This window comes from Balaenoptera physalus, assembly GCF_965194825.1.
Source record: "Balaenoptera physalus genome assembly, chromosome: 9".
NCBI classification, from domain to species: Eukaryota; Metazoa; Chordata; class Mammalia; order Artiodactyla; family Balaenopteridae; genus Balaenoptera; species Balaenoptera physalus.
This window is the reverse complement of record NC_138888.1, coordinates 36280509-36307444: the sequence shown is the minus strand read 5'-3', so window position 1 is coordinate 36307444 and position 26936 is coordinate 36280509. Positions and strand designations below refer to the sequence as shown.

Sequence of the window (26936 nt, the reverse complement as noted above, 5' to 3'; positions counted from 1 at the left end):
AGGAGTGAACTACAGGATTGTATAGTACTTCCATTTTTCATTTTTTGAGGAACTTCCATACTGTTTTCCATAGTGGCTGCACTAATTTACATTCCCACCAACAGTGTACTAGGATTCCCTTGAAAATTCTATTTTAATTTTGCAGTTATCAATTAACAATAATTTAATAGGATTTTAGTGCTAGAGTACTCAGACCCCAGTTTAGATTTGAACAGATACACAAGTTTGAAATAAGTGCATTTATAGTGAGGGGAGATAGACTAGGAAGACTCAGCCATTTTTCATTTTCATCTCCAAGGATGAAAAAAGGTAGAAAAAATTTATTTTAAAAAGTTAAGATAGGAGCACATTATATTTCAAAGATGGTTGTCCACTAGTCATTAAGGGAAATTTACTTTATCATAACATTGATTTGAATTATAGTCAATTAAACTGTGTTTTGATTTAGGAAATACATAGACTCTTTTTTAGGGGTATAGTGAAGGATAAATTGAAGCAATATTATTTGGCCAGGTATCCTTGTGTCTATTTCTTCCTGGCACAAGTTGGAGGGAAAGTTGTGCTAGAAGACGGCAGTTATGGAGGACATCTAGGAGATGGGGATGGGAGAGGCAAAAGGAAGATGGCAGAAACTGCAGACAGACACATAGATAGCACACTCGAACATGTGTGTATGTGTGAACATGTGTATACACACACACACACAGGAGTTGAGCTTCCCACTCAAAACACTGTTATTAACTGTGGTTCCCTGTGTCAGTGTGTAGGTGTGTCCCCTTAAAATACTGTCTTAATAACAGTGATCCCTGATATTCTTTTTGGGATTTGTTTCTGTTCAGAACTCTGCCTTTTAAAACCTGAAGTGTAACTTAGAAAATGTCATACTTCTGATTATTCTTTGTCAGGCTGGCAAAGTCCAGGTGAGTCTAGATTGCTTGACGTAATAACCTAGCCTGCCTTTGAGCTGATGCCTGCATCCCTTAGGTTTACTCTGGATCAGTGCTTCTCAAACTTTAATGTCTCTGGGAATCTTGTCTTTGGGGCCCTAGATTCTGCATTTCTAACCAGCTCCCAAGTAATACAGATGTGGCCAGTCTGTGGACCACAGACTTTGAGTAGCCAGGATTGGATTGCTCTACTTTAATTCACAGCACAAGAGCTGTTCAGTTATCTTGTTCCTGGTATTCTCAATATCTTGTAGGGTTGGCAAGTGAAAAAGATTATATGAAGCCTGGCTGTACCTAGTCATCTAACACTCAAAACATGTCATATTTTTGCTTACAGCCTTGGTGGAGAAGCTAATTTTAATCTGCAGTGAGTTATTTGCTGAGTGCTGCTGGTTCAGAACTCATAATACTTCTGGGATTCTTTAGTCCCCTCTTGGATTTGGTCTCTATGCCAAAGCAAGGCTTCCTACCAAAGCACACAGGTGTTTGTAAATAGGCTTCTGGGTACCTTGTCAATGAGAGAATATTTGACCACTAGTCATGTCTTTAAGGGAAATTCACCTTAAGTAAGCATAACTTTGAATTAAACTCTGTTTTGATTTGGAAACTTACCTACACTCTTTTTTTTTTTTTTTTTTTTGAGTGTAACAAAGTAAGAATTATTTCATTGAGGAAATAAAATGTATTGGTTTGGCCAAAAAGTTCATTCAGGTTTTTCCATAAGAGGTACAAAACCCCAAACGATCTTTTTGGCCGTCCCAATATATTAAAACAGTATCTTTTAGCCAAGTATCCTTGTCTCTATTCTTGACAGGAGAAGTTGAAGGTCTCATGCCATATAATTTAATGTTAACTTTCACGTCTATGATGTTTAATATCTGTGATGGATACGATGTCTTTTGTCCAAGGTACTTACCCCTTTCTCTGAGAATTTATTCTCTCCACTTGTAATCAAGTGATTCTGGTAGGGCTTCCTTTTGTGGTGCTCTGCCTTGTATCCACAACGGTGAACACATGACCAATTGCATTGCTGTATTCCCCAGTCTAAAATGATTTAGTCCAAAGAAGGGTAAGTGACCCACCTGAGCCAGTTAGAGGCCTCCTGGGAATTGTTCTGTCTGGAGCTGCATGTGTAGTGCATTGTATCTGGGCCGTGCAGCTGCTAGGAGGTGAAGCAGAAAGCAAGAAGCTACTGATTCTGTAGGGGAGAATAAAGCCACTCAGAGACAAACAGATGAGAGACAGGTAGATAGAGAAGGGACAGAGCAAGGGACATTGAGTTAGTAGTTCTAAGTCACTGAAGATCTCAGAGTCGTCCTGATTCCCTTTGGCTCTTCTTTCAAATCTCTGGGCTTCTCAGATCTCATGAGCCATTAATTTCCTATTAGTATAAAGGCAATTTGAGTTGGTGTTCGAGCTGTTAAAAAGAAGCCTATTAAATATCTAACACACATTCCTTTAAAACAGTAAACTGAAGAGGTATCTCAGTGAGGCTGCTGTACCTCATGGCCGTGCTGCCGTCAGTGTGTGTAAACTCGATTTGCAAATAAGAATCAGAATTAATGAAGAACAACTGAAACCTGTCTTTGTTTGCCAGCAAGTGCATTACATTAGTAAGTGATACCAAAGGGCTGAAAAATAAAAGATAATAATCACTGTTATTGTCACAACAAGTTTGAATGAAGATGAACATTTTGAATACAAAGTGCATAAAATGAACATTAACCTTAAATGAAAGACACTGATTAAAGAAATAGAAAAATAAATCTTCCTGGCTCAAAAAGTAAATGAGGTCAGGCCATTGTAAGATTGAATATAGAAAAAGAAAAGCAGCTTAGACCAATTTTAATGGAAACAAAGGATTGTTGGTGAGTGATGATTTGCCACAAAGAAGAAAAAGTACTCTGGAGTTTATTTTACTCTCAATAATACATGCATCAGAACATTTACTAATAGTATCTAGGGACCTCAGTGAGGAAGAGGGAAAGGAGAATAAGCAGCACATACTTGGGGGTAGATGTTTGAATCACCCAGAGGGCTTCCAGACTACACATGCTGCTTTCCTCACTCCCCTTTTTGGAGCTTCTTATAGGCTTTTCTAGGGACTGTTTTTTCCCACGCCAAATCCCACTCTCAGGTGAGAACTCAATAAGGGAACAATGGTTACTAATGGGAATGTATAATGTTTCTCAGATGTGTAAAACTTTATTAAAGACTGATAAATTCAGACTCAATAAGAAAGCTGGTTCTTATTTAATGAAAAATGGAGTAATTTATAAAGCATACATAATGCAAACAAGGACAGAATGGCTCCATTATTTACAAAAATGTCTACAAGTATGACAGAAGGCTATAGCTGCCCATGAAAGAACCAAGAAGCAATGGAAGGAATGTGGTCAACACACTGAGAATCTATGATGTACTCTATGGAGTACATAACATCTGTCATTAAGTTATCATAAAGTATTATAAGTTAGGCATTCTTTAAAAGACTGCTCAGTTTTTTTTTTTTTAATTTATTTATTTATGGCTGTGTTGGGTCTTCGTTTCTGTGCGAGGGCTTTCTCTAGTTGTGGCAAGCAGGGGCCACTCTTCATCGCGGTGCGCAGGCCTCTCACTATCACGGCCTTTCCTGTTGCGGAGCACAGGCTCCAGACGCGCAGGCTCAGCAGTTGTGGCTCACGGGCCCAGCTGCTCCGCGGCATGTGGGATCTTCCCAGACCAGGGCTCGAACCCGTGTCCCCTGCATTGGCAGGCAGATTCTCAACCACTGCGCCACCAGGGAAGCCCCAAGTTAGGCATTCTTATACGTGTTTAACAGATAAAACAGATACAGAGAATCAACTTGCTCAAAAACCACAGGGTTGTTATATGCTGGACTCATATCTACTATTGTCTGTTTCCAAGTCAGTGAGCATTCTCGTCCTCCACAGATGAGCAACAAATAGCTACTGAGTGCCATATAAATAAAGGACTGGGAGGAGACTAATATAGATAATTTATAACATAATTCAAATGTTTTAACCAGAAATAGATACAATATACTTGCAATAGAAAGGAATTTACAACATAGTTCAAGTGTTTGCAGGAGAAATGGGGACAACATTCTTGCCATAGAATAGAATAATATATAATCAACTAATGTTTATGGCTTCTTGGATGAGTTATATAAGGGAAATTATTGAGGAAAAGTTCGTGGAACAGTAAGGAAAAAGATTTTCAATCTTTTCAAATAATCAGTTTAGAGTATGTTAACAATATACTATAAAATGGTATATTTGTATGACCCTTTGCATGCCATTTGAAAGTGTAATTGGTAAGATGAGAGAGGGAATTTTATGAGGATTGTCTCTAGAAAACAGAGAATCTTAGGGCTTCCATGCTGTATCCTAAGGTATGGATAAAATAAGGAATTGTATCTCTTAAATAACTTTAATTTTATTGACTATAATATTCTGCATAAAGCTTTATGACCAATCTTAATCTCATGGAACAGACTTAATAGTTAAAGAAAAAAATAAACAAACTGATTTCAGAGTCAGGAGATCTGTGGTTCAGCCCTTCACCGGCTGAATGACTTGGGCAAAATCATTATTATCCATATCCTTATTGGTAAAGGAAGGAGGTTTTATTATGTCATTTCTGACTTTTACTCTATTTACGAGTCTAAAATATTGATAACCTCAGTCATATCAAACTTCTTTATTAAGTTGCAAAATCTGAAATAGATCAATTATTTCAGATATTTGGGTGTGTTATGGTTAAGCATGTTGGATGTTAAATTATAACAAAAATAATAGAGCTTCTACTTCTCTATCTCAATCTCAGATACTTCTATCTCATCATTAAATACAGGAAATCATAATTGTTGTTTTCCTAGGTGCTGTGCTCTTCTCACTCTATACTTTCTCTCTAGGATATCTCACCCTTGGACATGCGTGGTAAGCAGAAGTCTAAGGTGGCCCCCAAGATTCCCACCCCCTAGTATACACATGCTGTATATTCCTCACCCCTTAGTATAGGTGGGACTTGTGAACATGATGGAGGATTTCACTCCTATGATTAAGTTATGCTAAATGGCAAAGGTGAAAGAATTTTGCAAATATAATTGAGATCCCTAATAAGTTGGCTTTTGGTTAATCAAAAGGGATATTAGGTTGGTCAGCCCTGACCAAATCGAGTGAGCCCTTGAAAATTCAGAGATTCAAATTGTCTAGAGATTTGAATTGAGAGAGCTTTGAAATGAGAGAGATTGGAAGCTCTCTTGTTGACCTTGTAGAAGCAAACTGCCATGTTCTGGAGAGGGTCACATGGCAGGAAACATTAGGTGGCCTCTAAGAGCTGAGGGTCTCAGTCCCATGATCACAAAGAACTGAATTCTGCCAACAACCAGTGAGTTTGGAAGAGGACCCTGAACCTCAGATTAGATTGCAGTCCTGGCTGACACTTTGACTGCAGCCTTGTGAAACCCTGAGCAGAGGACCCAGTTTATCCCTGCCTGGACTCCTGACTCATGGAAACTGACATAATAGATGGATGTTATTTTAAGCTGCTAAATTGTAGTAATTTGTGATGAAGCAGGAGAAAATTAATTCAACATGATTTCAGTTATCACCAGATGACTCATAAATTTATATATCCAGCAAGACCTTCTCTTGCATATCCAACTGTCTATTTGACCTCTTCTCATGGCTGTCTCAAAGGTATTTCAGGTTCAGTGTGCCCGATACCAGACTCATGTTCATTACTCTTGAGCCAAGTTCAGTGAATAGCATTTATTATCCCTCAAGTTGAGAAGCAAAAAACCTAGGAGTCATTTTTTTATACCTTTTTCAGATTTATACTTTATATCCAGTGCATCAAAAATTCCAATTTATTTCACTTCCTTGTGGAAAGTACTTTAGTCTGATTCATTCAACATCTACTCTATCCCCATCTAATATGCCTTCGTTATACTTTCAAAGATGACAAGCTAAAGATAACATTTATTTTTCTTTGTAGCTGAGATTTCTCATGACACTTAGCTTCTGTGAGACAGATGAATTTATGTGAATTTGGTAAGATGAGCAGTGAGAAGTGGCAGCTGTGTATGAGAAATACAGACCATCTATCAAGCATGTTGAGGAGATGATTGGTTTTTCTGGGGCGGCTATGGCAGGAGTTGTACTATCTGGTCCTTAGCATCTTGAGGGCTGTGACTAGAACAGTTCCACTAGAGCAATCAGTCTTGTGTGGTTGGATGTTTCTCTTTGTTGCAATGTTTCTGGCAGTGGAGCATTACATCTTGGTGATTTGACCCTTTTAGAAATTCTGTAAGTTACCTAATACCTTGAGATATATCCCTTTTTTGCTTACAATAGATTAGGTGAAAGGATATATATTTTTAAAAGCCAGCTAATCTATCTTTTCTCTCCATCTCTACCACCACCATTACCACCATATTATTACAAGTTTTCATTATTTATGGCATGAACTCTAGCAATAGCCTCTTAGCTGGTTAACCTCTGTATTCACCATGCCCTCTTATAACCTTTATAATCCACTCTCTACTCTTCAGCCTGAGTGACCTTTCCACATGTAATCCTCTCCCACTTAAAACATCTCCCCATTGTTTTCTGGATAAAGACCCAAATCTTCACTAGCCTATAAAGCCTGGCCCTTACCACCCTCTATCCTAATTTTGTACTTCTTTTTCCCTTAGTCACCACTCCAGCTGGAGACTTTTAGTCTCTTGTAGGTACCGTGCACCTCACCTGCACAGGTCTTTGCATACAAGTTGCTTCTTCAAGAAAGGCTCTTCCTTCCCAACTTTCCCTAATTAACATCACTCTGTGATTTCCAGATCTAAGCTAAATCCTCAAGGAAGCCTTTGCTGACTTCCCTACTTTGGTCAGTTATCTCATACGCTTTCTTGTGCCATCTGCTCCTTAGGGATTCCGATTTGCAAAGTTGCAGTTTTATATTTGTGTCATCATTCGACTAACAATTGCTTTTCCCAGTATATGGTCAATACCATGTGAATAGGTACTTTTTGTTTTTGCTTTCATCATATTCCCTCCACCTAGCATAGGATTTGGTACATGGTAGGTACTCAAATATTTGCTGAATAATGAATAAATGAAGCATTTATAATGTTCTAGGTGTTTTTCTAAGTGATTTATACTCAGTTTATCCTTAACAAAAATATTATGAACCAGGTAGGATTATTCTGTCAGTTAGGATAAGCTAGGCAATGCTGTGGTAACAGATAACCCTCAAATCCAGAGGTAACATCACCTAATGCTTCATGCTTACGCTTCACGCATAATTATGGTTAGCAGGTAGAAGTCTTTATCATAGTTACTCAGGGAACCAGGTCAAATGCCCCATCTTGACACATGCTTCCACAATTATTGCATCAGGGAGGATAAATGATGGAGAATCATGTACCAGCTTTTAAATGCTTCTGTCCAGAAGTGTCACACCAGGGCAAAGCAAGTCACCTGGCCATGTCTAATGGCAAGGGGCAGAGATGTACAGTCGTTTCAGGTGCCTGGCAGGAAAAGAATCAGAAATACTGGTGGTTGGATAAAATATTGGTCTACCACATTTATTATTCCCATTTTATAAATGAGTAGACAGACATAGAGAGAAGCAACTTGCTTGAAAGTGAGGAAGCCAGGGTTTGAATCTGGGAAGTTTGACTTCCTCCTCCCCCACCTAGAGTTCTATGTTCTTCTTCTTTGTCCACATTGGGACCTAAACATTCATGAGAATTCTAGGAATAAACGGTTAACCATGTTTCTATCATTGCTTTTGCTCCCAAAAGAGAGGAGTGAAGCCAATTGCTGCTCTAGCCAGAGTTTCACTCCCTGAAGATAACAAAAATGAAGACTTTTTTTTCAGGAAGACCCTGGCCAGAAGCTGATACACCAGCAGTCTTTTTTTTTTTTTTTTTCCTCTGTTCTTTTGAAAGAGTCCACTTCTACCACCCTTATATAAAAACACTGTAGATAAAGAATGATTTTGTCAAGTCTATGTAGCCAAATGTTATCCTGAAACAGAAACTTTAAACAAAGCTGATCTTATTTAAGTCTTTTTCTGGTTGTTTTTACCTTTGGTTTGCAAGAGTCTGTTATGCTTTCTGTTTTTTCAATCAGAAAAACATTTCCTTGGGTAATGTTACTTTGGACTATTAAATGAGTTTGAGAAGATGATGAATAATTATCTCTGAATCTCTAAGTTCATTTGGGCTTTTATGAAAATAAAATCCAAAACTAGTATTTTACATAATAGAGTAAAGCAAAAAAGTTAGTTTTGTTTTTTGGTTTTTTTTAACCATGGGATAAGAGGAATAAGAGGGGGAGGCTTGAGTGTGTTTTTATTAGTGAGGTACTAGCCTTTGAATATTATATAAAATAAATTTGTGATTTTGATTCATGACTTATTAGGATTTATTTTGTCAATACAGAAAATACTTTTTTCAAAATACAGAATTTCAAGCAAAGAAATAAATAAACCTTACTAACTCCAATCTCAATTATTTAAGGATATGGTTTGTTATGTATTCAATGAACATTTGGTAAACATTAGTATTTTGCTGAAACGGTCATATTACCTGCTAACAATATCTTCTGTGCTCACATTAGAGTAATTTTTCTTACTTTTCTTCCCTTGGTAACAAAGAGAGATGAATTATAATTATTCCTACATGTAAATGTTTATCAAATGAAGTTTGCTGCCTATTATAGGAATACAAATATTACAGTAGTTGAATAACATATCTGGGACATATTTTCACTAGGAATAGAAGAAGAATAAATAAAACTCAATAAAACATGGTAATACAGAAGAAATTGTTTGCATTCATGTGTTCATTTGTTGCTAGCATACTTTTTTTTTAGTTTGAATTCCTAATTTACACAGGTACATTTTTAATGGACCAAAGTGTAAGACTATTTATTTATTTTAAAATATCCTCAGGTAAATGCTAAAATAACTAGCAAAACCTCACAAGGGACTAAAATAGCTCTGCAATAAAGGCTTATAGTCCAGGCTTCAGTGTTTCCTTCATAGAAAAAGCAGGCAAATGTGCCATTTTTCCTCTCCATGGGGAGAGGAATATATCTGAGAGATCAGGTTGTCTTTTCTGAGTGACATTGTCAGTACCTGGTACTCCAGAATTCTAGGTGCCAGGACCAGTTTAAATCTCAGCTAAACATAGGAGACTCCCACTGAAATGAGCCAGAGAGATATATGAGCATCTTATCCAAGCAGAATGATCTTTCCTCTCTACCATAGAGCCTGATTTTGAGCATACTTACGTACCTCTGTAGAACATTTGGCTATTTAACCATTTGAGAAAATTGCATAAAAATCCGATGGTGTGTTTTGAAGAGAAGTTTAATCTCACCTTCTCTAATATTAATAAAATTCCCTTCTTCCTTCTGAAATTAACTCCCCAGAAGATATTTACAGTGTGCTTCTGTTTTGTTACCTGACGCTGCTAGCCCCTCCTCTATTTTAGTTTAGCTAAGCCTTCCCACTTTAACACTATTCACAGGCCAGCGTATCTGTTTCTCATCTCTATTTGTCTCTGTCTCTATCTGTCTGTCTGCCTCTCTGTTATATCTCCTTTCACATGACACTAGACTCTGCAAAACCACCCCCCCCCCCTTGGAAATGAGACTACTTCCTGTTAAGTGATCCTGGGGTCTGTGGCATGTAAAAACAACTGAGAACAATGTAGTGTGTTCTGTTGTAAAGATACATAAAAGCCATAAAACACCAGAGCAGGGGGTGGGGTATATGTGTATGAGTAGGAGAAGAGGGTGCTGAGTTTTGCGATGTGCTGTTTCCCTCTAGATCTGTTTTTTAAAAGTCACTTCTGGCCCTTTGGCCAATCTGCACTTAATTACCTGTTCCTGCCCTATTCCCCAGGCAGTGTGGCCAGTCTATTCCCCATTCCCTCTGCGAGGCCCAGCTCTGGGGCTGAGCTGATGCATTACAAAAGCCTTGTGGACCGAAAAAATGTATGTGTCTGATGGGATTTTCCCTAAGTGGTCAGGATGCCAACCACAGTCCTGATCATTTTAAATGGCTTGCGATCTGAGGATGGGGAGATGCTCATTAGCGGCTGTAGGAGCCCGATATCAGGAACAGATTGAACCAAGATGCTCTGCCAACACAAGCATTAATAGAAAAGAGCGTGTCAATAAAAGTTCCCAAGATGAAGCCATAGAATGAGGCACTTATGGACGATTATAAACATTTTGCCCCGTGGTGACTCTCCTCTATCAAACCTACTCCAAGCCTGATAAGCGCTGCCTCTTTAGGGGTCATTAATTTCCCTGAAAATTTAAACAGCTGTCACTTGTGATCCTCCTCAGGTGCTCATGTGGGAGAGATTAGCCTGTGTTTATAAGCCAGTGTGTTCATTAAGCGCCTGCCCATGTGGAACCCCCTCCACAGACCTGCAGATCGCCCACAGATAATTGGGGGCAGCAGCGAATTACACAGAGGCATTGCAGGCAGCAAGAATGGTGTGGCCTTATTAATATCAGCTGGGGAGAGTGCACCATTTTAATGATTTCCAATAAACCAAAGCAAGCCCTCAGAGTTTCACAAGCATTTGGGCATGACAGTTAAAAGGACTATACAGGTTTGGGTTTCCTGTAGCTACTATAACTTCTTTCTCATTAACACTGAAAATCTTGGTTTAACTCTTTGCAATGCAGTGATTCTTCCGTGGTCAGCTTCTAAGTTCAAGTTACTTCTGGTACTTTTAATGCCTACTGCATCTTCTGGCAGATTTAATGGCTGTTACAGTAAGAAATAGATAATTCATGAAGCTATGTGGCTCCAATGTAGCACATCTGGGCTGTGTTTCTAAATCAAGATACTCATGTTTTAAATAGCATTCTCCAATTATATAATCTTTTAATGAAATTTGGTATACCGTATTTCTGTATTCTCGGACATTAATAAGTTCTTGTAAACTAATAAAAAATGTTATAGTTTAACATTTTTAACAGGAGTTCAAAACTTGCTGAGAAGTCTTTGTTTGGAAGAACTTTAAATGTATTGGACATTTTCCAGCCCAATCAACATGTAAAGAAAAGATTTAGGGACATTTTACAAATAGATGACACTTTTTTTTTTTTTAGTAATAGAATTCTGTAAGAGTAGAAATATTTCCAAATACCTTTTTCAAAATGCTGTCTCCATTGCAAGATTTGCTTTTGAAAAGTAATCACTCATCCAACTTCAAATCCAACAGGCAGACTATATGTGTTTATATTTTTAAAAAATCTTCTTGGGAGGACACTATGGGCAGTCATCATAATCACAGTAAAAAGTTTGGCAAATTTTACACATTTAAAGAAATATATTCTGTCTTTAAGTTCGACAGTTCTTTTAAGAACTTTGCCGTGAGATAACAAGCAAAACTTTGAGAGCCAAAGACTTTCTTGATTTTTCCTACCTCATGCAGTATATTCTAAAAATTCCATTATTTTAAAAAGGCTTATTTCTACAGAACTTATCATACTTTTGACATCCTATGTCTTGAAGGGCATCTCTGGCTTTCATTTCTTTGCTACCACACTTGGCTTATGAATGAGGCGGGAAGCAGTCCCTTGTACAGGGCTATCTCTGTAAGCTTAACCTTGAAGTCTTATATTCTAGTAGAGGCAGTGGCTTCAGCAATGGCAATGACTGTATTATACAGTTGTATAAGGCATTGTTTTATTAAAGAATTTTTGTACTATTGAGAATCTACCTTCTCTGTTTCATCTTTCCTTTGATAGCTTATAAAAAGAAGTAGTTCTTTGTGTATTTCATTTAAACAAAATCTGACAGATACTATAAGCTGTGCATGAGGGAATATTACTCTGCTCATCCAACTCAAAGCAAACCTCTTATACTTCATAACGTGATCTGATGGTTGATTGGCCAGATCTTTAACAATGCTTTCTATGCACCTTCCAAATCTATTTGTTGATAAAGGAGTGCTTTGTAGCTTGTTCAGTATATTGATTTCTATAAATTGTATCATACATTTTTATTAGGAAGAGAAAGTGTTTCCCCAATTGTATGTGGCTTTCACTATTAACTAAGGAATCACAAAAGTGGCTCCTAAATACTGATCATTAAGTTTAGTAAAATGTTATAAACTGGTGGCTTGAGGATAGCATGGCTTTAAACATTGCTGAAAAAAATGATTATGCTATATTTTACATGCTTACATCATGAGTTAATATCTTAATGTACAATGTGCCTTAACATGAGACTCATTGTGGCTCATTGTGTGATGAAAATTGTGGCTGTTCATTGTTAAAAATAATGAAAGAAAACCCATATTTCAAATAGCGTTCTTGATAATTTTGAAGTTTTCAGACAGATCTTCTTACACAGGACTAGACGGTTTTTTAAAAATATATAATGTGGCTGATTAAAAAATAATACTAGGAGCTGAAATACTGATTTTGCCATTTTCTGGTGGTTTGCTTGTATTTAAATTACTAGCATTTTTCAATCCATGGGTTATTTGCTGAAACTTTTTAATCTACTTGACATTTTGTGAGGCTAGATTCATTCAAAACCCAATAATTTTTAAATTCATTTAACTGGATCCACAAAAATTATAACAATAGAATACACTGGAAACAAGCACATGAGGCAGTACATTGCTGTCACCCCTGATGTGTTTTGAAACTAGTCCCTTTTTTATTTCTAGATATCTTGCTCATTGCATGCGGTAGAAGTCTCTGCATACTGACTGAATAAGGGGAATGGTGTTGATCCATGTAATAAAGTGTAGTTACTTTCTTATTGCTTAGATAAAAGATAAAGTTCTAATATTTTTCCCCACACTATAACAAATTATCTTCCTTAATGCCACTTTGGGGGCTACTCCTGGAGAGAAGAGTATCTTTGCCTCTCATTCTTTTACCAAGCTCTGGCTCTGGCCACCAGAGAGTCTTTGTGACAGGATGGGCAATGATAGACTTCGGTTAGAGGTTTTCTGTCTTTGTGGATCAGCTTTGATCTTAGGAGATAAAAATATATAATCACAATGTAAATCTTCTGGTGATACTCCTATTGCTATATCTAAAATGAAAAAAAAGTTGGAGGTTTGAAAATATTTATTATTGGAAATATAGTAAATATAGCTGAATGCTGCATATTCCATGTATATATATGTGAGGGAGAAACTCAGTTTTTTAAAAGACTTCTAAGATGATCTGGACTTGCCTAAATAAAGTAAGAGATTCCCCAGGGAGCAAGTGCCATCTGTGTTCTTTCATTTTGTTTACACTAATGAACAGTGAATGGAAGAACCCCCCTGCCCATTTCAGACTCATTGAAAGACTCCCTTTTAAATAGAATGTGGCTTTTATACAATAGTAGAAAACTTTGTTTTCTTCCTGGCTGCTTTGAAAGAAAAGACCCAAGACTCAGGTGTATATATGAAATATCTTACTTTTTAAAAAGTGAAATTCAGTTAGTAACTAGACTGTTTCGTGTATTCAAAGAACAGAAGTAGCTGTTTGGGCAGGGGTCCTGTTCACCCTGATGGACACACTGATAAGGCAAAAAAGTACCCAGGAGGGATGAACCTATATCCTGAGGGTTAGAAGGAAACAACTGGATCTGTATTTGGAAATTTTTTATTTTTTAATTTTATTTTACTTATTTTTATACAGCAGGTTCTTATTAGTTATCTATTCTATACATATTAGTGTATATATGTCCATCCCAATCTCCCAATTCATCCCACCACCAACACCACCACTCCCCACTTTCCCCCCTTGGTGTCCATATATTTGTTCACTACATCCGTGTCTCTATTTCTGCCTTGAAAACCGGTTCATCTGTACCATATTTCTAGATTCCACATATATGCGTTAATATACGGTATTTGTTTTTCTCTTTCTGACTTACTTCACTCTGTATGACAGTCTCCAGGTCCATCCAAGTCTCTACAAATGACCCTATTTCTTTCCTTTTTATGGCTCAGTAATACTCCATTGTATATATGTACCACATCTTCTTTATCCCTTCATCTGTCAGTGGGCATTTAGGTTGCTTCCATGTCCTGGCTATTGTAAATAGTGCTGCAATGAACATTGGGGTGCATGTGTCCTTTTGAATTACGGTTCTCTCTGGGTATATGCCCAGGAGTGGGATTGCTGGGTCGTAGGGTAATTCTATTTTTAGTTTTTTAAGGACCCTCCGTACCGTTCTCCATAGTGGGTGTATCAATTTACATTCCCACCAACAGTGCAAGAGGATTCCCTTTTCTCCACACCCTCACCAGCATTTTTTGTTTGCACATTTTCTGATGATGCCCATTCTAACTGGTGTGAAGTGATACCTCATTGTAGTTTTGATTTGCATTTCTCTAATAATTAGTGATGTTGAGCAGCTTCTCATGTGCTTCTTGGCCATCTGTTTCTCTTCTTTGGAGAGATGTCTATCTAGGTCTACTGCCCATTTTTTGATTGGGTTGCTTGTTTTTTTAATATTGAGCTGCATGAGCTGTTTATATATTTTGGAGATTACTCCTTTGTGCATTGATTCATTTGCAAATATTTTCTCTCATTCTGAGTGTTGTCTTTTCGTCTTGTTTATAGTTTCCTTTGCTGTGCAAAAGCTTTTAAGTTTCATTAGGTCCCATTTGTTTATTTTTGTTTTTATTTCCATTACTCTAGGAGGTGGGTCAAAAAGGATCTTGCTGTGATTTATGTCGAAGACTGTTCTTCCTATGGTTTCCTCTAAGAGTTTTATAGTGTCCGGTCTTACAGTTAGGTCTTTAATCCAGGTTGAGTTTATTTTTGTGTATGGTGTTAGGGAGTGTTCTAATTTCATTCTTTTACATGTAGCTGTCCAGTTTTGCCAGCACCACTTATTGAAGAGACTGCCTTTTCTCCATTGTATATCCTTTCCTCCTTTGTCATAGATTAGTTGACCATAGGTGTGTGGGTTTATCTCTGAGCGCTCTATCCTGTTCCATTGATCTATATTTCTGTTTTTGTGCCAGTACCATATTGTCTTGATTACTGTAGCTTTGCAATATAGTGTGAAGTCAGGGAGTCTGATTCCTCCAGCTCTGATTTTTTCCCCTCAAGATTGGTTTGGCTATTTGGGGTCTTTTGTGTCTCCATACAAATTTTAAGATTTCTTGTTCTAGTTCTGTAAAAAATGCCATTGGTAATTTGATAGGGATTGCATTGAATCTGTAGATTCCTTTGGCTAGTATAGTCATTTTCACAATATTGATTCTTCCAATCCAAGAACATGGTATATCTCTCCATCCGTTTGTGTCATCTTTGATTTCTTTCATCAGTGTCTTACAGTTTTCTGCATACAGGTCTTTTACCTCCTTAGGTAGGTTTACTTCCTAGGTATTTTATTCTTTTTGTTGCAATGATGAAGGGGATTGTTTCCTTAATTTCTCTTTCTGATCTTTCATTGTGAGTGTGTAGGAATGCAAGAGATTTCTGTGCATTAATTTTGTATCCTGCAACTTTACCAGATTCATTGATTAACTCTAGTAGTTTTCTGGTGGCATCTTTAGGATTCTTTATGTATAGTATCATGTCATCTGCAAACAGTGACAGTTTTACTTCTTTTTTTCCAATTTGTATTCCTTTTATTTCTTTTTCTTCTCTGATTGCCATGGCTAGGACTTCCAAAACAATGTTGAATAATAGTAGTGAGAGTGGACACCCTTGTCTTGTTCTTGATTTTAGAGAAATGCTTTCAGTTTTTCACTGTTGAGAATGATGTTTGCTGTGGGTTTGTCATATATGGTCTTTATTATGTTGAGGTAGGTTCCCTCTGTGCCCACTTTCTGGAGAGTTTTTATTATAAATGGGTGTTGAATTTTGTCAAAAGCTTTTTCTGCATCTATTGAGATGATCATATGGTTTTTATTCTTCATTTAGGTCACATGGTGTATCACATTGATGGATTTGCGTATATTGAAGAATCCTTGCATCCCAGGGATAAATCCCACTTAAACATGGTGTATGATCCTTTTAATGTGTTGTTGGGTTCTGTTTGCTAATATTTTCTTGAGGACTCTTGCATCTATATTCATCAGTGATATTGGTCTGTAATTTTCTTTTTTTGTAGTATCTTTGTCTGGTTTTGGTATCAGGGTGATCAGGGTGATGGTAGCCTCGTAGAATGAGTTTGGGAGTGTTCCTTCCTCTGAAATTTTTTGGAAGAGTTTGAGAAGGATGGGTGATAAATCTTCTCTAAATGCTTGATAGAATTCACCTGTGAAGCCATCTGGTCCTGGACTTTTGTTTGTTGGAAGATTTTTAATCACAGTTTCAATTTCATTACTTGTGATTGGTCTGTTCCTATTTTCTATTTCTTCCTGGTTCAGTCTTGGAAGGTTATACCTTTCTAAGTGTTTGTCCATTTCTTCCAGGTTGTGTATTTTATTGGCATAGAGTTGCTTATAGTAGTCTCTTATGATGCTTTGTATTTATGCGGTGTCCGTGTGACTTCTCCGTTTTCATTTCTGAATTTATTGATTTGAGTCCTCTCCCTCTTTTTCTTGATGAGTCTGTCTAAAGGTTTATCAACTTTGTTTATCTTCTCAAAGAACCAGGTTTTAGTTTTATTGATCTTTGCTGTTGTTTTCCTTGTTTCTATTTCATTTATTTCTGCTCTGATATTTATGGTTTCTTTCCTTCTACTAACTTTGGGTTTTGTTTGTTCTTATTTCCCTAGTTCCTTTAAGTGTAAGGTTAGATTATTTATTTGAAATTTTTCTTGTTTCTTGAAGTAAGATTGTATTGCTATCAACTTTGCTCTTTGAATTGCTTTTGCTGCATCCCATAGGTTTTGGATTGTCGTGTTTTCATTGTCATTTGTCTCTAGGGATTTTTTGATTTCCTCTTTGATTTCATCAGTGATCTCTTGGTTATTTAGTAATGTGTTGTTTAGCCTCCATGTGTTTGTGTTCTTTTATGTTTTTTTCCCTGTAATTCATTTCTAATCTCATAGCGTTGTGGTCGGAAAAGATGCTTGATATGATTTCAATTTTCTTAAATTTACCAAGGCTTGATTTGTGACCCCAGATGTGATCTATCCTGGAGAATGTTCCATGAGCCCTTGAGAAGAAAGTGTAATCTGCTGTTTTTGGATGGAATGTCCTATAAATATCAATTAAATCTGTCTGGTCTATTGTGTCATTTAAAGCTTGTGTTTCCCTATTAATTTTCTGTCTGGATGATCTATCCATTGGTATAGAGATGATCTATCCATTGGTATAGATGAGGTGTTAAAGTCCCCCACTAGTACTGTATTACTGTCAATTTCCTCTTTTATAGCTGTTAGCATTTGCCTTATGTATTGAGGTGCTCCTATGTTGGGTGTATATATATTTATAATTGTTATATCTTCTTCTTGGATTGATCTCTTGATCATTATGTAGTGTCCTTCCTTGTCTCTTGTAACAGTCTTTAGTTTAAAGTCTGTCTTATCTGATATAAGTATTGCTACTTCAGCTTTCTTTTGATTTCCATTTGCATGGAACATCTTTTTCCATCCCCTCCTTTCAGTCTGTATTTGTCCCTAAGTCTGAAGTGGGTCTCTTGTAGACACCATATATATGGGTCTTTTTTTTGTATCCTTTCAGCGAGCCAGTGTCTTTTGGTTGGAGCATTTAATCCATTCCCACTTAAGGTAATTATCCATATGTATGTTCCTATCACCATTTTCTTAATTGTTTTGGGTTTGTTTTTGTCGGTCCTTTTCTTCTCTTGTGTTTCCCACTTAGAGAAGTTCCTTTAGCATTTGTTGTAGAGCTGGTTTGGTGGTGCTGAATTCTCTTAAAGGTTTTGATTTCTCTGTCGAATGTGAATGAGATCCTCGCCATGTAGAGTAATCTTGGTTGTAGGTTCTTCCCTTTCATCACTTTAAATATATTGTGCCACTCCCTTCTGGCTTATAGGGTTTTTGCTGAGAAATCAGCTGTTAACCTTATGGGAGTTCTCTTGTATGTTATTTATTTTTCCCTTGTTGCTTTTAATGATTTTTCTTTGTCTTTAATTTTTGTCGATTTGATTACTATGTGTCTTGGTGTGTTTCTCCTTGGGTTTATCCTTCCTGGGACTCTCTGTACTTCCTGGACTTGGATGGCTATTTCCTTTCCCACATTAGGGAAGTTTTCAACTATAATCTCTTCAGATATTTTCTTTCTCTCCTCTCCTTCTGAGACTCCTATAATGAGAATGTTGGTACATTTAATGTTGTCCCAGAAGTCTCTTAGGCTGTCTTCATTTCTTTTCATTCTTTTTTCTTTATTCTGTTCCACAGCAGTGAATTCCACCATTCTGTCTTCCAGGTCAGTTATCCATTCTTCTGCCTCAATTATTCTGCTACTGATTCCTTCTAGTGTATTTTTCATTTCAGTTATTGTATTGTTCATCTCTGTTTGTTTGTTCTTTAATTCTTCTAGGTCTTTGTTAAACATTTCTTGCATCTTCTCGATCTTTGCCTCCATTCTTTTTCCAATGTCCTGGATCATCTTCACTGTCATTATTCTGAATTCTTTTTCTGGAAGGTTGCCTATCTCCACTTCATTTAGTTGTTTTTCTGAGGTTTTATCTTGTTCCTTCATCTGGTACATAGTCCTCTGCCTTTTCCTTTTGTCTATCTTTCTGTGAATGTGGTTTTCTTTCCACAGGCTGCAGGATTGTAGTTCCTCTTGCTTATGCTGTCTGCCCTCTGGTGGATGAGGCTATCTAAGAGGTTTGTGCAAGCTTCCTGATGGGAGGGACTGGTGGTGGGTAGAGCTGGGTGTTGCTCTGGTGGGCAGAGCTCAGTAAAACTTTAATCTGCTTGTCTGCTGATGGGTGGGGCTGGGTTCCCTCCTTGTTGGTTGTTTGGCCTGAGGCAACCCAGCACTCAAGCCTACCTGGCTCTTTGGTGGGGCTCATGGCAGACTCGGGGAGAAGACAGTATGGGAAGGCAGTGAATAGAGCATAGGTTTTGAATATGGATAGGTCAGGATTGACCTTTGCTATGTTTTAGTTTGTACTAAATCACATTGAGAAAAATCACATCTGTGCCTCAGTTTCCTCAGTGTGAAAGGTGATTCTGTTTGAATATCGGTTTGGCTGCATGTAACCAAGTCCCCAAATAGCCGGGACTTAAACTGAATAGAACTGAATAGAAATTTATTTCTCATTCATATAAACTCTGGGCTGGTATTGTGACTGCTTTGGGAAGTCATCAAGGCTCCATGAGACATCAGAGACCCAGGCTCTTGCTGTCTGATTGTTCCAGTGTCCCTAGAGTGTTGTCCCCATTTCCATAGCCTGAATGACTCACTCTTTTTTTTTTAAGATTTTTTTTTTTCTTTTTGATGTGGACCAGTTTTTAAATCTTTATTGAATTTGTTATAGTATTGCTTCTGTTTTATGTTTTGGTTTTTTGGCCACGAGGCATGTGGGATCTTAGTGCCCTGACCAGGGATTGAACCCGCACCCCCTGGGTTGGAAGGCAAAGTCTTAACCACTGGACCACCAGGGAAGTCCCCTGATTGACTCACTCTTACCACAGCTGAATTCCAAATGCAGGGAAAAAGAACACGACCTGGAATTTGTGACCATTGCTCGCATTCCATTGATGAAACTTGATATCTGGCCGCACATAGCTGCAAGGGAGACTGGGAACTGTAGACTTTATCTTGGATGGCCATGTGCCTGGCTAAAAACTGGGGGTTTCATTATTCTAGAAGAAGGTGAATAGCTTTGGGGGATTAACTAGCATTATCTGCTATAGGCAGGGTTGACATATATTAGCCAGTAGGCACAGTAGTACCTTATGCCTACAATACTTTTAGGGGTCCACAAAAAGATTTTAATTTTAATTTCTTTTAAAATCAGGAGAAAAAATGAATATGATAATAATGGATATATGATAATGGAATCCAGCCTGTATTATATTTTCCTTTATTCCACTGCAGTCATAAAATATAATTTTTAATATTTTCTTAAAAAGGAAGAGGACCACAAAAGAAAAAGTACCTATGGACCACAGAGCCATGATGTAGACTGAGCCATAGGGATGATAATAAAACCTTCCATATGGTATTGAAAGGTAGAGATATTATAGAACAAAATAAGATAATTACTTTTCCTTCATTGTCATTTTTACTTTAATTCTTATATTATCATTGTTGTATGTGTTTGCTCTGAAGATACTAACTTTTCTGAACTTATCACTGTCATCTCATTTTCCAGTGAACCTCTTCTCCCATATATAGTCCTATCTACATCTCTAATGCGGAGACAGGCTGCCTAATTTGAGGTTGACCAAAAGGCATGTTTGTCTCCAAATTTCTCATCTACTGACTTGCCCTATTAGAGACATTCCTTGGCTTAAGACATTGACCCTGGGATGCCCTAGTTAAAAGTTCAACACACAATTTGAAAAAATTTTCAAAACAGAATGTGAAATTTTAGATCTTTATCTACCCAGAAAGATAAATGTCTACAAAATTTCCATGGCAAGGTGGGATTTTATTTACTGTTTTCATATTTATTTAATTAAATAATTTAAGTGACTTTTAAAACCAGAATCACACAATAATTATAATTTTTAAATTTAAATATATTAATCAATTAGCAGTTACAACTCATTAGAATTTGTTTTATTGAGTAAGATGGTTGTCTCTTGACTGAGAACAGGCCCCAGGGATAAGGAATCATGTAATAAATGCATGTACTTCTAAAAGGGAATTGAAAAGATACCAGATTTACAAGGATAGTCTGTATCACCCTTGTTCTTTGTATTTTCAGAAATTTTAACCAGTAATTGCAACTCATTTGTGCTACTGAAGAAACTGGGATATGTTTATTAATATGTAATATTCTGTAAATATCAGTATTTAAATCTTTAAAAATGAGTATATATTTTTTTCAATCATATCAGTAGCAATTACAATGACAACCTATTTTATCCATGCTTTCTTCAAAGACTGTGATTAAACCTCTAATAATTTAAAATGACCCAAAAGCCTTGCTTTCCAAGCTAGTGTGTAGTCTTGATGTATTGATCAGTGCTTGAAATCACAGGCTCAACACAATACATCTTTCTGAGACAGAAATTTTACCCTCTATTATATTTACATTAAAGTATATTACAAAAATATTGTGGAATAGAGCAAGATATCCACATGAATTGTCAAAAACAAAAAACAAAAAATGGATTCAAAGAAATTCAACATGTGGATGAAAACTGTTGGGTCTGCCTATAGAGTTCTTACTTTCCTTGTCCTTAAAATTATTTCAGTAAGAAAGTTTGAGAAGTACCACTTTAAATATTTAAAGTACCACTGTAAATATTTTAATATCACGTTCCACCTGATCCAGCTTCAGAACATGAATACTGCATATAGTATGAATACCTAGGTGGGCCATTTGAAGCAAGAGACCCTCACACAATCAATTAGAAGATAGCCAGATGCCCGTTATGATGTAAGAGTCATGGCTTACTGAGGAGGAGACTCTATCTCATGATTGTATCTAGAGATGAGCTCACCTAAACCAGAGTTTCGGTAAAGCTCTTTACTTTGTAGTTGAGTACATTATCATAATTTTGCATCCTTAAGAACTTAGGTTATCTGTAACATGTTCCTATGTCCTTAGAAAAAGAGCAAGTGTCAAAATGCCTGAATACTACATTACTTTTTAAAGACTCTTTTTGGTGAGTGGATATTTTAAACAAAATTGAGTCCCTGCTTTCAAAGCTTAACAAATTCACTTTTTTTTCCCCTGGCAACCAAGTAGTACTTAGCAGTTTTACTGGCTCTAACCAATCTCTTCCAACTAGGCAAGGATAGCTGTTTTCTTTGGCCTGACTATTTGGAATCATCTGCAGGAATTTGGTTGGTCGAAAATATGCTTGACAGTTGAGTCCCCCTTCTCTCTGCCTTGGCTCTGTAGGCAGAGCTTGTTAAATTATTCTGTGTGAGTGTGTTGGTACCTGAAGTATGTGTATTTGCACATGCCACAGGGGTCTTATTCAATAATTTATTACTTTGATTCCTTAGGTAGACACTTGTGACCTGAGTAAAAATTCCTCTGAATGGACTTACCCAGTTATACTTGGGAAGTAAACTTTCTCTTGTTTGGAAGTTTAGGTTTAGAAAATATTTGCATTAGCCCTTAAGTATTTAATATGGTATAGGATATAGAACATAGTATAGAAAGGCAAGATTAAACAAACTACAGGCCCTTCTGTGATGGATTCTCCTTGAAACCTTTCATTGCCTGGTTTGGTCTAATGTTTATGTCCTTGAGTGATGTGGGCTCCACTTCATCATGAATATGATTTCACATTCTTGTAATCTATTATTACCTTATTAGATTACTTGATTAATATATAAATTTAATTTTACTTCTTTGTATCTAACTTGTATTCAGTCACTATAAGGTAAGAAATTATTCTACCATTAATTACTATGAACACCCATTCTTCCTAATCACTTCTTAGATTGTAAAAATAGATGTAGTCGGGATGAATCTCTGACTATAAAATTGAGTGTAACAATATAAGTTGAGGGCTTCCCTGGTGGCACAGTGGTTAAGAATCCTCCTGCCAATGCAGGGGACACGGGTTCGAGCCCTGGTCCAGGAAGATCCCACATGCCGCGGAGCAACTAAGTCCGTGTGCCACAACTACTGAGCCTGTGCTCTAGAGCCCACGAGCCACAACTACTGAGCCCGTGTGCCACAACTACTGAAGCCCACGTGCCTAGAGCCTGTGGTCCGCAACAAGAGAAGACACCACAATGAGAAACCTGTGTACCGCAACAAAAAATAGCTCCCGCTCGCCGCAACTAGAGAAAGCCCACGTGCAGCAACGAAGACACAACGCAGCCAAAAATAAATAAATAAATTTATTTAAAAAATATATATATGTTTAAAATTTTTATATAATTCAGCTTACTCTCTATGTTGCACTCTCTTTCTCTTATAGTGAGGTAGAATATTTCCATTAATTTGGGATTTCCCCTCCTTCACATTTCTTTAGGATATATATTTAAGAATATATCTAAGAATTTGGAGAGGATAAAAGACATTGGGAGAGGGGATCCATGTGGTCTCTCTGTCATATTTTTTTTTCTAGAAGAATAGCTTATGATCTCTTTGCATTCTCCTAAGATTTTTTTTTAAAATACATGTGCCCTAGAATATCTTTTATTTTTATTTATTTATTTATTTATTTATTTTTAAAATATTTATTTTTATATTTTTTAATTTTTTGGCTGTGTTGGGTCTTCGTTTCTGTGCGAGGGCTTTCTCTAGTTGTGGCAAGTGGGGGCCACTCTTCATCGCGGTGCGTGGGCCTCTCACTATGGCGGCCTCTCGTTGCAGAGCACAGGCTCCAGATGCTCAGGCTCAGTAGTTGTGGCTCACGGGCCTAGTTGCTCTGTGGCATGTGGGATCTTCCCAGACCAGGGCTCGAACCTGTGTCCCCTGCATTGGCAGGCAGATTCTCAACCACTGCACCACCAGGGAAGCCCTCTCTGTCATATTTGCATGGAGATAGCAAATGAGATATCTACTCTCCTAATTTGTCCTAAGTTATCACTCCACTTGGTTTGCTGCCAAGATGTCCTCAGCTCCCTAGGCATACTTTCTTTGGTTGTGAGGGCTCTTTTTCCTGATTCTGTATCACTCATAGGAGCAAGGAATCTTTCTGCTTCTCTCAGCCATCTCTGTGAGGCTGTTCATGGTCTCTTCAACTGAAGGTGTAACAGAGCCTTTCCCTTTCTAGGTACTTGTCTACCTAGAGAAAGAAAGAGAGACAGACTGATAGACTGATTATTGACGTGTGTATCTATAAACAACTCTTAGAACAAGTATAGACAGTTTGTTGTTTCTGGAAGCTTTTCCTAGGAACCAGGTACCTTTTGTTTCAGTGCTCCATAAACACTCAGATCTTTCTGTCTCCCTTGGGCTTTCCTCTGAGAAGTGGGGTACAAGATCCTCTCTCTGGGATCCAGGGAGGTTTTTGCTCTCATTTGACCTCTGTTCCATCTTTCTCCATCTCCCCTGCTGGAAAAAAGATTTTCTAGTCTGGATAAAAGTCAGATTACCTTCAATTAAAAAAAAATCTCTTTAACAACAACTAGGAAAACTTTCCTTAAATCAACCCTAAGTCAAGGAACGTGGAGCAGACGATCTGCTCAAATTAGGGAAAAGGAAAGCAAGAAATTCTGGAAGGAAAAAAGGAACATGGGTGAATATCACAGAAGTACTATCCCACCACATTTAGGTCTTAATTGTCTATACAAGTTACCCCTATCTGAGCCTGTGAAAAGAAAATTAAAATCTCTATTTTTTGGGATATTTCCTTGGAATTGAACCAGTTGATTCAGTCATCCAAGGGATGGTTTTCTAAGCATCTTGTCTCTTATCTTTCTCCCTTATGCTACTTCTTTCATTAAAAAACAAAAACAAAAAACTCCATAAGTGTGTGGGAGAAGGAAAATAAAGTAGAACAAAAATTCAAATCACTCTAGCTGCCATCTTGCGTCCCCGCGTGTGTGCACCTTATCTGAGCTGGTCTGCCCGAGACCCCCTGATCGCCTACCCTAGTCCCCTGCACGGCCCCATTTCTGCTCCAACAAGGTGAAGCTATCATGAACCAAGAGAAACTCACCAAACTGCAGGCACAAGTGCGCATTGGTGGGAAAGGAACTGCTCGCAGAAAGAAGGTGGTTCATAGAACAGCCACAGAAGATGACAGAAAATGTCAGTTCTCTTTAAAGAAGTTAGGGGTGAACAATATCTCTGGTATTGAAGAGGTGACTATGTTCACAAACCAAGGAACAGTGATTCACTTTAACAACCCTAAAGTGCAGGCATCTCTGGCAGCAAACACTTTCACCATTACAGGCCATGCTGAGACAAAGCAGCTGACAGAAATGCTACCCAGCATCTTAAACTAGCTTGGCGCAGACAGTCTGACCAGTTTAAGGAGACTGGCTGAAGCTCTGCCCAAACAATCTGTGGATGGAAAAGCACCACTTGCTACTGGAGAGGATGATGATGATGAAGTTCCAGATCTTGTGGAGAATTTTGATGAGGCTTCCAAGAAAGAAGCAAATGGAATTGAGTCAACTTCTGAAGAAGGTAAGTCTTGAAGAAGTTACTGGGAGCTGCTATTTTATATTATGACTGCTTTTTTAAAATTTTGTTTATGGATCTGATAAAAATCTAGATCTCTAATATTTTTAAGCCCAAGCCCCTGGACACTGCAGCTCTTTTCAGTTTTTGCTTAATACAAATTCATTCTTTGCAGCTAATTAAGCTGAAGAAGCCTGGGAATAAAGTTTGAAACAAAGGTTAATAAAGTTCCAAAAAAAGAAAATATTCAACTCACTAGTAGTTTTTTCTTATAAGCTAACGTAGAGAAAGACAAATTGTTGACAGGGTTTGGTACATTCTGTGACTTTCTCTAACCTAAATTATGCTTTTTCTGAGAGTTGTTTATAAATACACAGGTCAATAATCAGTCAGTCAATCTCTCTCTCTCTCTCTCTCTCTCTCTCTCTCTCTCTCTCTTTCACATATCCCAGGAGGGCAAGTACCTAGAAAAAGGTCCACAAATTTAATGTGCTCATAGTTGACATCTTTGCTCATTTTGGCACTCTGTCACCTGGAGTCTGGTGACCAAGTTTTTTCAACAGTTATTCCATGTAGTCACTATCAATCACAGTTGACATACAAGATGAAATCTGTTTGATATCCTTGCCTAGTGGTTAAAAAAGTGTGCTCTGTTACCAGACTGCCTGTGTTCAAGTCGCTGTTCTATCATATATGAACTGGGGAAACAGTTTGGGCAAGACATTTAACTTTTCTAAGCCTCAATTCTTTATGGAGTAATAATAAGAACTACCCAAAAAGTTATTGCAAAAATTAAATGGAATAGTCTATGTAACGAGCTTAGAGTAGTGCCTAGCCCTCAAAATACTTTAGCTTTTATTAACATTACTACTATTATTCATATGAAGTGTTTTCTATTTAGAATATCCAGGGAAATGTTGACGTATGATTCCAAATCTGTGAAAATTCTATCTGCCTACAGTTTCTCAAATGTAAGAAAGGTTTTATGATGTAATTGGGAGAATATGTGAGTAATCATTCTTGGAACCCTTGATTGTGGGGGCAGATTGGCTGCACCCATTAGTGATTAGAACTGGAACAAGAGCTATCACTGTCTACACTACACCAATTTATTAGGGGCAGTGTGGACAAAAAACCTTTTTTTGTTGTTTGTTTTTCAGCACCTAAAGAATCCATAGTTGTGGGGAATCTTAGCTAATTTGAAGCTTTTCCTCATTCTGACAGATTGGATAGAATCTATGCCTAGTATCAAAAGTTATTATAGTTGAAATGCTCAGACTAGAAGAGTAAATGTTATTAGCTTTTCTTCCATGAGAAATCAGGCTTAAAAAGGGTAATTTAAACCCAAAACAAAGGGCAGACTTGCAGAGATACACATATCCACTTAGGGACAGATGGATTGAATCTATTCTTGTATTGGTAGCCAATTAGGTAAGTGAAAACTTCTGCTTTGAGTGTTTAGCTTTAAAAACTTGATATAACAGAAGTTTGATTATAATAACTGAAATTAGAAATAGAATTACAATGCTATATTGTAACTGGAAACTGAAAACAGGTGTGGTTCTTTGCTCCTCCCAAGCAAAGAACCAATTTTTGAGAGGGAGGCATATATGAAGTTTGAATATATTGTATTACTGGAAAATAGATTATATAAAAATTTTTGTAAAGATAAGCCCCAGGGTTGGCCTCACACCAAGATGAGCAAATAATTCATCAATTATTGAACTTGTGAAAAGTAATTGGGAAATACTATGGTGTAGTAGAAAGATTATCTTAAAACCAGTTCTAGATCCTTTAAGCATTCACCAGTTAATTAATTAATTAATTACAATAGGATTGATTG

The 26936-nt window shown here is 37.3% G+C and overlaps 1 long non-coding RNA gene and 1 pseudogene across 2 annotated transcripts in view; one reads left to right on the top strand and one right to left on the bottom strand.

The window, feature by feature from the left end:
* The window catches only part of LOC309666985, a 781177-nt gene that overhangs the window by 239259 nt on the left and 514982 nt on the right, over window positions 1–26936 (bottom strand). The window lies entirely within an intron of this gene.
* LOC309666882 (transcription factor BTF3 pseudogene) lies at window positions 24592–25336 on the top strand (annotated as a pseudogene). Its single transcript has one exon. The product of its transcript is annotated as a transcription factor BTF3 pseudogene (transcript).